We start from the raw sequence: 12,262 nt of genomic DNA, 5'->3' as shown, positions 1-12,262 counted from the left end.
TTTATGAAATAAAGAACAATTATGATCTAAAGGGTATCAAAATTTACAAAAGAAAGCTTAATATTTGTTTACTTTATTAAACATTTCGTTCAATGCAAGTTGTTTAAGATGCTCCCACAAAAAATTCAAAAAGTTCCTTTTTCTTTTTTCTTGTGTCATATACAGTGGACTTTCCAATGCCATACTCCTCACATAATTTTAAGACGAATATGCCTGTATGCATTTTTTGCAGCAATTCCACATTTTGTTTAATGGACTTCTAAACATGGTTTCGCTTTGTAGATCCCTTTTGTAACTCCAGAATTGGAAACTCTTTTCGACATAATCGAAAGTTCAAGCTTAGTTTTTATAAAATTTCTGTAATAATAACAGTCTGCGAAAATTAATAAACTGGGTCAAATTAGAAGGTCAGGGAGCAGCGCAGTCTGCTACATTAATTTAAAATGCCTTAGAATCAGTAATGATAATTTTAGCCTAACTTAATAGCGTGTGTTATACGTTATTGGCTATGTATCACAAGATTGGCAACGAAACCCAAGTGGTTTCGCTAAATTTTGTCTTGCTCCTATAGCGTTCTGAATTAAGCCTGAATTGTAATAGTTTAGTTTTTTACTATACCTACGTTTATTTCTTGCACATGCTTCAAACTAATATGAGTCCTGAATAAATAAACTCCCACATATATACTTAAGGCTTTATCTAGGGCTGGCGCTTGAAACCGCCTGGTATCGCCTCTACAGGTCCTAAATTCTGCTGCAAAGCGCTTTTGTAAGTTCTAAATTTTAACCATGCCTAAACTTTGGATCCCAGTGCTTTCCCTAAATCATAAATACTTCTCATCCCTTAATTTTGACACTCGGTGCTTTCCCAAATTCCAAAAATTTCAACTTCCCTAAATTCTGCCGTCCAATACACACATATCTATAGTGCAGGACGGGTTTAAAAATTTTGCTTTTAATTTTTAGCCTATTATTATGTTTTTTTTTATATGTATGTATATAGGCATAAATAAATGCAACAAAATAAAGAACAAGGTTATAAGGTATATCTCCCGCCTTCCTAGCATCCCTTCGTGGTATAGTGGTTCTGCATGCTGAGCCGGTATTGTCAGAGGTCCGTGGTTCGATTCCCAGCAAAGGCGTTGTTAATTTTTCATCTTGCCTGCTTCCAGAAAAAAATACCTAATGTCTCTAAAGTGGCGCCCGAACTAAAAGGGTGTTTCATGAGGATTCTCTGCGCCCAGGATTTGGCGATTGGGTCCCCTAAAAACCTCAGTCGCCCTTTCAAAAGGGGAGTATGTAAGGTATTTCTCGTGCCTTCCTAGCATCCCTTCATGGTGTAGTGGTTCTGCACGCTGAGCCGGTATTGTCAGAGGTCCGTGGTTCGATTCCCGGCGAAGGCTCTGTTAATTTTCATTTTGCCTGATTCCGGAAAAAAATACCTAATGTCTCTACCAGGTATAAAATATGAAAGAAAAAAATCTTAAATATACAATGTTCATTAATGTATGTATATGTATATAATATCAATATAAATGTTAGGTTCTGAAGCAATTAGAAAATTTTTAATTACGCATACACACACATATATATATACATTTTATAAGCATATATAAAATAAAGCGATTTTTAAATTACTTATATGGTTTGTTGTGGTTTATTTAAATATAGCAAAGCACTCGACGGCTATCTGCCTAAGGGTAAGGATGCCTCTGTAGAGGACTTTCTAAGCAAAACTGGATCGTATATGCGTTATACATGGGGAAAACCACGTAAACGCCCATACAACATGAAAATGGATTGTCTGGTCCGCACTTCTTAAGCAGAAGTATCACCAGAGCCAATAGGCTAAGGAAATTTTCAATTTTGGAGCAAGAGCTCAAAGATCAAATAATGCCAATTAGAATTTTTGAAAGACCTAGTTAGAATTTTGAGGTCTTCTGACTAGGAGATGTGTTGGCCTCGCCAATGTCTTTATTGAAAAAATACATTACATAGCATGTTTTTATATTTACAAAACAAATTATTTTTTGAACATAAATTGAGTTATACAATGCAACATAGAATGATAGGAAGAACAAAGTAAAGAATCAATATTAAGTATTACAATAATTAAATGATTAATAACATGGCAAATAAAAGTACAAAGATATTACATGATACGATTGAATTTACAAGTACAGATCTAATTCATTGTGATATGAGTATTCCAATATAAGTACAATAATATTATATAATACAATCAATTTATAAGTACAGATCTGATTCATTATGGTATATGTATTCCATAAAACTTGATAACAAAGATCGTCCCTTGTCGTTCTTAATTAGTTGTTTTAGAGTTTCTAAAGTTACATTTTGTTTGAAAATTTCTCTACGTTTTGTTGATACACTGGAACAGTCTATAATCATATGAAGTGCATCTGCGGATTCACTACCACATTGACACTTGCATGTAGATTCCTTTAGTTTGAATCTGTTAATATAAATCGGAAAGGCTCCGTGATTAGTGATAACTTGATTTAAAAAAAATCACTGAAATGCCGTTTCTCCGAAACATTCGGTAGAAGTGTGAGCGTTTGTCGTCCTGATGCTATTACTCATAGGGATCTTGCAGTCTAGGTACGTGTTCGAGTAAATCCGTTGTTTGGCTAGCTCGTCGGCTTTTTCATTGCCGGCAGTGCCTTGGTGTCCTCTTATCCAATGAAGCTTTGCTTTTGTAAAAGCCAGTAATTTCTTTATGGCGATAATGTTCTGATTATAGATATTGTATTTATGGATAGACTTTAAAACAGCCTGGCTATCCGAATATATATGCGCAGGACTGGGGTGTGATTTTAACCATAGTAATGCCGACTTTAATGCTAAAGTTTCAGCTTGATATACTGTACTAGTCTTATCCAGTTTAAACATAAATTGATCGTGACAAACTCCATTCATGAAGGAACAGAAGCCAGCTCCAGTGCCGTCTTCACTTTTTGAACCGTCCGTATAAATTTCTAAACCTTTATTGATTGGAGGCTTGTTGTCCCATCCGAAGACTTGAATATGAGCTGGAAGAGAATGCCATTTAGGTACTGGGAATTCAATCTGATCCCGTGAAAGTTCTAAGTCCTCATATTTAAAGTCAGTCCATCCTCGTTTGGTATGTTGGATGATGCTTTCCATGTCCAATTTAAGATCAAGCGGCATAATTCCAGCAATCACTTGAAGAGCTGCAGTAGGGGCAGTCTTATAGCTTTTGGTCATTGCAAGAAGTGCTATGCGTTGTATAGAGTTTGTTTTGTTTCGCATTTTTACCGTAGGTGGGTACCACCAGGCAGGACATGTGTATACTATGGTACGCTCTATTGCACGTTTATAAAGTTCTTTCAGAACTGGTTTGGGCATCCCAAGTAATCTAAGAAGATTGTTCATTATTTTACAAACTTTAGATTTAATATAATCTAGATGAGGTAGCCAGGTAAGGCATTCATCTATGACTATTCCAAGATATTGAATGGATTTTTGTTGCTTAATGGTATGATCGTTCATCTTTATTGTCGGTGCTGAATAGGCTGCACCACGCTTTTTGATTGCTATAAACATAGACTTTGACTTTTCGGGAGAGAATTGAAGTTTGCACTTGAGTGCCCATTCTGATAGTTTTTGAAGCGCCAACTTTGCCTTGGTTTGAATTTGCATATGCATAGATCCTGTTACTAGGAGTGAAACGTCGTCCGCATAAGCTTGGATGTGGATTCCATCTTCAAATTCGAGTTTTAAAGCTATATTCATTACTATATTCCAGAATAGTGGTCCAGAGTTGGATCCTTGTACACATCCTTTTTCTTGTTTTATGGAGTATTGAACATTATTTATTTCATAGATTATATGTCTATTATCCAATAAACTTTCAATAACTTTATAAATATTTAGAGGACATCCCAGATTGCGGAGTTCCTGTAGTAGGAACGGCCACCAAATATTGTTGAATGCACTCTTGATATCCAAAGAGATAACGTTGGTGTAATTATTATTACGTCGGTTTGCTTCTATTTGTGAGACTATGTTGTCCTTGATGGCATCTGCTGAGCATTTTCCCGCCGTGAAGCCATATTGTTGTTCACTTAATTTGGAATTCGATACTAAGAAATAAGTCAATCTGTTAGTGATTAATTTATCATAGACTTTACTCCATGCGTTAAGCAAGCAAATAGGGCGGTAAGCATCAGGAAGCTCACCATTTTTTCCTTCTTTTGAGAATAATACTAATTTCGCTGTCTTCCAGCAGTTAGGAAATATTCCTCGACGGAAGAGTTCATTAAGTAACGCTACTTGTAATTGTGGGTTAGCATAGAAAACTTCAGCTATAATTTCTTTAGATATATTGTCCATTCCAGGTGCTTTGCCTGGATTGAGGGATTTGATAGCATTTTCCACTTCTGGAATCGTAAACGGAACATCATTTATTGAATTATATGGATTCCTTAAGTTGTTACGAATTGTCGTATGAAACTCCGTGTCTTCGCTGATTATATCTTTAGGAAAGTGGTAATCCATTAGGAAACGTATAGTTTCTTCTATTGTGGAAGTCTTGGTTTTATCTGGTTTGAGTAACGCTTTTAATTGTAGAGGGGATTGCATAGTCCCCTTAGCAATGTCATAGTGTACCCCGAAGGGTGAACTAGGACTTAGACGCTCCAGATATCTTTTCCAGGTTGTTCTTTTGGCTTGCATAAGCTTTCTTTTATAGAGAGCAAGGTCTTTTTCATAGACTTGCTTATAGTGTGCCCTTAGTTCGTCATCATGAATACATTTGTGATAACGCTTTCTCAAAGCGAGGATTCTTTTTCGTAATATTGAGAGTTCCGGGGTCCACCAAGGGACACCTTTGTGTTGAGTTTTAACATATTTTCCCTTGGCGTGGGTTGCCAAGTCACAGTATTCCTGTATTTTCTGAGTCCACTTAATTATAAGTTGATTAAGATCAACTGTATCTTTAGACAAGTAAGATTCCATTGAACCAAAAAAGTGACCAATTTTTGCCTTCAGTAAGAGCCAATCCATTTGTGTAAGTTTATATTTGACTCTTTGAGTTGAGCTAGAATGTTGATACGTAATTTCAAAAGAGATATAACAATGATCACTTAAAGTGATACAGTCCATAACTTTCCAATTATGAATGAAAGACGTGGAAGAGATTGATCTGGAAGCTGTAATATCAATCCAGCTCTTTCCCCTTGTGCAGTTGTAGGTAGGGGGACCATCCGGATCGTTTTCAACAGCCAGTCTATGCATTGTTAAGAATTCTCTAAGTGTGCGTTTTCTGGGATCCTTGAAGGGGGAGCCCCAGAGCACACTTTTCGCGTTTAAGTCGCCAAGGAGAAGAAGATCATGTTGATCGTCAAAGTAACGTTCAGCTAAGTTTAACAGAGTAGTTAAATCTGTTAAGTCCGTTATAGGTTGAGTATAACAGTTAAAAATGGTTATTGTCCTATGTTCAATCTTTAATGTAATAACATTTAAAGTAGAAGAAGCGTAAGTATTCAGAACCGTAAGTCGTGGGTTAACCACCACTGTGGCTGTTTTGGGGTGGTCATTTGGAGAAAAAATGTTTGAGTCGGAAAGCCAGACGGCTTGTCATTGATACAGTATGGTTCTTGAATAAAAATCAAGTCGTATTCAAAGATACAAGTCTTTAGTTGTGCTGTTGCGACATGTGATCTCGCTAAATTAATTTGCAACGCTTTTATATTTTGAATAAGTTCTCTAGCCATAATTGATTTTTCTTCGAAGATCTTCAATTTCTAGCTGTCTGCTAGGACAGTCTTTTGAGAAACTTGAGTGCTGCTCGTCAAGGTGCTTATCACTATTCGCATTTCTTTCTGCACAATGAATACATCTTTGGTAGTTATTGTCACAATTTTTGTGGGAATGTCCCACTTCTCCACAATGTCCACATGCCTCTTCTGTTTGGCATTGTTTAGAAATATGTCGGTATTGGCAGCATTTAAAACACTGTGTTGGTCTGATGTATTCTCTTAAATTGAAACGTTCCCAATTAACACACAGTTTGCGTAACTTAGTAAGTGTTTGAAAACCTCCGGTGAGGTTTCACAAACCCAATGATTTCTGTTCTTATGCTTGATAGGAAATTTAACCTGTAGGCCATCACCATCGATGCCTTCGTTTTGGGCTAAAATGGCTTCCTTAAGTTCTTCCTTAGTCAAGTCCCTTGGAATATCATATATTATAATTTTAGGAAGCCTACGTGTAGGACGAACAATTTGTAGGTCCTTTTTAAGTTCTGGTACAGTATTTATTTCATTTTCTAGCGTCTCTATGTCTTCCGCTTTATTGGTCTCTATTAAGAGACCACCTTTTGCCTCATTTTTAAGTCTTTTCACTCCAATGTGGAGCTTTGTGGGATCAATAGTTTTTAAGAGCTTCTTTCTGATGTTGTCTGGTTTATCCCCTTCATTTGTGGGGTATAAAATAGTGACATGTTGTTTATCTGGTTTTCTCCATGTTTTGGATCGGTCACGAGCTGGACGTTTAAGTACGTCCGCATAAGAGTCTTTAATGTTTGGCGTTTGATGAATTTGTCCTTCCATGTGTGCCATCTCGACACACTGTTCAGTTAGAAGGTTGAACATCAATTGAAACTGATGTCGAATATCAGCGGCTACTGCCTTGTTTATGCCAGAATATGCCAGAATTTGTCAATATTGTCTCTAAGGTGGCAATATATGCCTGTCCTTCTTTGAGAATGTCTTTAGAACTCATTTTGATGTAGGTAGAGTTATTCAACGCTTAACTAAATAAGATGCACTGGGTCTGTAGACCGACCTGGTACCCTGAGGTTCACACCAAGTCAGTAAGTAGTAGGCACTTTTGCTCAGGCTTTCGACCCTCCTTGGAGTGGGAGCCCCCGACCTTGCCAAGGTACCCGAGCACTGGGAAAGCACGAATGAACAGGTGAAACAAATATTCAAAATTATATCAATTTTGCACATTAATATCGCATTTCAATCGTATGCAAATCGTATTTTTAATCGCTTTCCCCGGGGAGCGTAAACGCCCATACAGCCATTCCGTTCACTGGAATGCGAACTCCGGACCGAACTATCACTGTTTAGCGGCTTTACCACTCAGACGCTAATGAACCTTCTCCTCACATATACATGCATATATATATTATAATATTTACATGTAGAACATATGTTATGGTGAAATACCGAAATCTGGAGAATGTCGACTTTCACCGGTGAATGTTGAACATATAAGAATATATTTCTTCTCCGTAATTCAGTCACGAAAAAAAGCACTTGAGACTTAAAATAAGAACTTAAAACACACAGTACATTGAAAATGAGAAAGGAAAATAATAGAAGTTAAAAACTTACTTAATTATACAGTGCGTTCTAAATGAGAAAATAAAATAATAGTAATAAAAAGCTTACTAAATTATGTGACTCAAATCTTATTTATTGCAACAACTTAAACTATTATGACTTCTTATGAACTCTCTTTTCGACCTACACCAGAGCATATCTGTGATTGTCGACATAACACCGGTGAGGGTCCGAATGTACAAGAATGTAATGCAATATTCGATCTTTCACCGATGTATGTGGTAAATGTTGTCATTCTCCGGTGAAAGTCGATATTCTCCAATTTCGGTGTTTCACGGTAACATATACGTACACATTAAATTATTAAATTATATTTGCATGTCGATAAATTATATTTACAGGTTGATCATTGATAAAAAATTATAAAATATTGTACGGAATTACTTCGCTTCCTAGATTTTTCGTAAGCTTCATCATATTTCTAAAACAGAATCTAAGTGGTGATCCCATTTGCAAGCTGTTTATATATCTTATTTTTTCTGCACTGAATTATATTTAGAGAATTATTTCACATGATTATAGCTGAAAATGCAGTTTTACAAATGAAGAATTTAAAGGCAAGAAGAGAATTAGGTCCTTTTCTAATTATTCTTGAAGCATTTAAATTAAGAAAAACAAATGGCAGATTAATAGAGATCACTGAAATAAAGTGCTCATAGAGGACAGATTAATATGCAAATAAATTTTAGTTTTCATTAAGTAAAACAGAATTCATCTGGCTTCTGTGAGAAAGGAATCAATCCAAGAAACTATTTTTCTATTTTCGCAATCATAATTTTTTAAAAAAATATTCAAAGAATTCATATTCAAACATTGCAGTCTATTATAATCAGTAATAATTACCTAAAATGCAATTTTAATCAATATTAATTCTCATTTTCTCTTTGATAACCTCTCTTTAGAGTTAAATAGCAGTCACAGCATTTTTCGGCTACATTTTCCTTTATAATATGCTTACGTTTTCATTTACAACTTTTAATACTCTGGGAAAATTTCAGTATGAGAACCCAGAAAATTATTCTTAGTGATGCTAAGATTATTGATCATTGTCATGCCGCTGTGCTTCAAAAGAAATCCTATTGTTTAAAGGTTCATATCCTTAACCTTCCGACGTTCATATCCTGGCCTTAACATTACATTCATATCCTGACCTAAAAATAAAAGCTGCGAGTCAGAATTAAAGGGGTTGCTCATAGGCAACCTTAGTTAAAAAGAAGTTAGAGGAAATGTTAATCAATGCATAATATTATCTTTTGAATTAAACACTAACACACTATTTGATCAAGTTCAAATAGAAAACAGATATTCGGCATTTGATTTGAAAACAGATTAGACTTGCAAACAGATATTCGGCATTTGTAAAGAAAATAAGGATGAATCAATATGAGTTTGTTTTCTGATTGCAAAACCATCTTAAGATACTATCGGATTTAATCTTTAAATTATTCCAATAATATTCAGAATAGTGGGGAGCCACTATTCTTAACTAAAATTCACTAACGCAAATCCTATTTTGGGTTGAAATGATTTTCATTAATTACGTTTTAGAATCTATTAGGTTATTTTTTTATAATACGCCGAGAGGTATTTTTGAAAATGAGCAATGCCTTTTGCCAGGACTCGAACCTGAACCTCTCGAATACGCGCCTAGTGTGCTAACCGTCACACCACAAAGGCATACTGGAAGGAGAGAGAAAATACATTATCCCTTTTAAAGGGCAAATGGAAATTAGGAAACCCGATCGTTAAATCCTGGTTGTGAAGAATCATCGTTCACAACATTTTAGTTCGAGCGCCACTGTAGAGTCATTAGGTTATTTTAAAGGAGCTGTGAAAAATGTGCAAAGGAGTCGCCGGAACTTGAACCTGCACCTCTCGAATACGCGCCGAGTGTGCTACGGTTACACCACGAAGGCATGCAGAAAGGAGGGAGAAAATACCTTATAACGTTAATGAAAAAATACTAAAAATATCTAAAAAGTTAATTTTTTAATTACCTCAGTTTTTGTACTGATAAATGATAAACTATTATAATATGAAAGAACAAAAGGAATAAAATTAATTATTTACTGATATTTGAGAACTCACTTTTTTACTTCCTTGTACGAAGTAAGTTGTAAATAATGAGACAGACAGTGAACGAAGTAAGTTGTAAGTAAATCAAACGAAGTAAGTTGTACTTTTGTAAGAAGTGTCGCAGCCATGAAAATTTTCGGGTATCATATTTCAATGAAAATACCCATATATTAACTGCTATCAGATACAATGAACGATGTTTTTGCATGACATCTGTAGGTAAGAACAGAATAAAGGACTCTTTTTCCCAAAACGGTTTGCAAAAAGGATTTAAAATGGATTCAGGACAGATTTTTTTGTGATGTCTAGATGTACGTATGTAAGTATGTAGCTCGCATAAATCAAAAACGAGTAGACTCAAAACGTTGAAATTTTGTATATGATATAACATGTAGTTGTGCACCTACCTTTTTGGTTGGATTCGGCTGCACCAAAAGTGTATAAATAAGCAAATATACCCACTTTGTAACTCAGCTGCGTGAGCTCAGTTTTTTTTAAAAATAATTTTTATATATTGGTAAATTGTGCATGTTTTGCTTTAAAAATGATTGAATTATGCTGTTCTTATCTCCCAGTTAAAGTTCTTATGCCTTTAGTTAATCTGCATGCAATAGTTGTAGAATTATTAGCTATTTAAAAGTTTTTTAAGTGCGGCTAAGCCTAATTTTTTTTTACTATAGCTGCCATATTTGTTTGCATTTGAAACTTAGCGAAATAGTGAATTCAGTTTCTGCACTTTTAGTGTCTTTTTGCCAAGTGGGACCCAAAGTAAAAGTTTTGTGCACCGAAAAATCTGCCTTCTTGTCGCTGGCATAACTACTTGTTTTTGCGTAGAAACAATAATTTTAATTGTAAAAATTGTTTTTTTTTAATTGTTTTAATTGTATTTGGTGTTTCAAGTCTCTATATTTTGCAATTTTTAATAAAGCTATTTTGAGGTTTTATGTATTTTTGTCTTGTCGCAAAGTGAGAATTGAATTAATTGAAAGAGAAAACTATCTCTAATGAGAGAGGAAATAAGTTTCAATGAAATGCAGAAAAAAAATGTGCGTATAATTTAATATTCCGCGCAAGGGAAGTCGTGGTCTACATATCAGACTTTTTAATGCTGTGCTTACAACAAATCGTTTGAAATAGATTTTGACAAGTAAATATAGCAGTACAAAATTGGGTGTGTTTCATTCACTATATGCGTAAAGTTCTTGATATTATCTATATCCATCACATTTAGGAGCTCACTTTCAGTTATATTAATACCAAATAATTCAGTGAAATACTTAAACCAGCTAATTTAATAAAAAAAATTCACACTTGTATTTTCGTACACTGAAAATTTTCTTATCCGTAATATAAAACACAGCACAAGAAATAAATATTTTGCAAAACAGACAATATATATATATATATATATATATATATATTAATATTTAATAAGAATAAATCTTATTATGCAAATTTGAAAGGTAGTTCTGAATATTTTTTAATTGGCTGTTACATTGGCGAATGGCAACTGTGTGATGAAATGACTTGAAAAAGTGGTGGCGCTGTCTGTTACAAAAGTAATAACTAAGTACCAAAATTCGCCACATCGCAAGTCACGACAATACCCCTTTCCTGGCTCCCGGCCACTTTATAGTTGAGAAAAACGGGTCATAGCAGTACAGCAGTAAAGTCGCTGAACGCTGGTAGTTTGACCTGGACTCAATTTTGGGCGAACGGGCTGGCTGCATCGGCGTTATCGTCTTTTCCCCCATACATAACGTGGGTATGAGTCAGTTTTCCTTAGACATTTCTCCAGGAAAGTATCACTGCCCTTACTGAGGTAGTGTGCTATGCCGTAATCAAATAAACCAAGCCAAAAATGTGAAGAAAACGACGAAACTGCGATGCAGCTAGGATATGAACCCTGTTCGAACTACCTGTTTTCACCTATTTTTCCGCTTTGCCTCTGGTGAGCTAAATACAATTTGAAATGAATTGTATTAAGGAACTGGCAGAATTGAAGACTTTTAAGATTATATGACTGAATGTTGCTAAACATGATAGAAGCGGTAAAGCCATGTAAGAAATTATTTGACTTTATATGATATATCTCAAGATTTGTAAGCAATAAAAATAAACAATTCTCCCTGAATAAAACAAAAATCGGCTGCGTTTTCTTTCGATCTAGTTCCTTTCCAGTTTGTAGAATTAAGAACTAAATTACGTTTAGACTTTTTAAAGGTTCATGTCGTAACAAGCAAACCTTTTCTTTATGTTTGAACGTAAAGAGCTCTTTGTCCCCGCTAAGGTCTTTGAAATATTAAATTATAAACTGTTAGCTAAAAGTTGATTACGTTCGATTAGTAATTTACTTAAATAAGTGATTAGACAGAAATTATAATTATTTAATCGTCCATGTATGAACTTTTTAAAAGTCGCACAACATATTAAGCAGCAAGTTTTCTGTTTATGCTTCAACCTAAGACAGACAGAAGTCTTTCTTCCCGCAGGGTGTTGATTTTGATTGATGTATTGAGATTACGGTAAAGCACACTAGAGCTATCTGCCTAAGGAAAGGGATGCCTTTGTGGAGGTCTTTCTAAGGGAAACTGGCTCGTATACACATTACACGTGCGGAAAACCACGAGAACGTGCATGCAGCTAGAGGATTCGAACCTCGCCCGAACTGCCAGTGTTCAGCAACTTTTACCGCTCGGCCGCTAGTGGGCCTCTCCTCGCAGGTCGAAAGATCAAGCTTAGAGCGAACAAAGGGAAATTCTGTGTGAGAGAAAGCTAATTGTGCAGCAT

At 35.2% G+C, this 12,262-nt stretch overlaps 1 protein-coding gene and 1 long non-coding RNA gene across 5 annotated transcripts in view; one reads left to right on the top strand and one right to left on the bottom strand.

The window, feature by feature from the left end:
* LOC146998002 (uncharacterized) overlaps nucleotides 1-12,262 on the top strand; it is a 233,955-nt gene that overhangs the window by 15,402 nt on the left and 206,291 nt on the right. The window lies entirely within an intron of this gene.
* LOC146998003 (uncharacterized) overlaps nucleotides 1-12,262 on the bottom strand; it is a 110,177-nt gene that overhangs the window by 1,163 nt on the left and 96,752 nt on the right. The window lies entirely within an intron of this gene.

The sequence above is a fragment of the Stegodyphus dumicola genome, chromosome 3, assembly GCF_044657685.1.
Source record: "Stegodyphus dumicola isolate Sdum_Otavi_A_Nest chromosome 3, ASM4465768v1".
Taxonomy (NCBI): domain Eukaryota; kingdom Metazoa; phylum Arthropoda; class Arachnida; order Araneae; family Eresidae; genus Stegodyphus; species Stegodyphus dumicola.
Note: the sequence above shows the minus strand (reverse complement) of the source record. Positions and strands in the feature narration are given on the sequence as shown.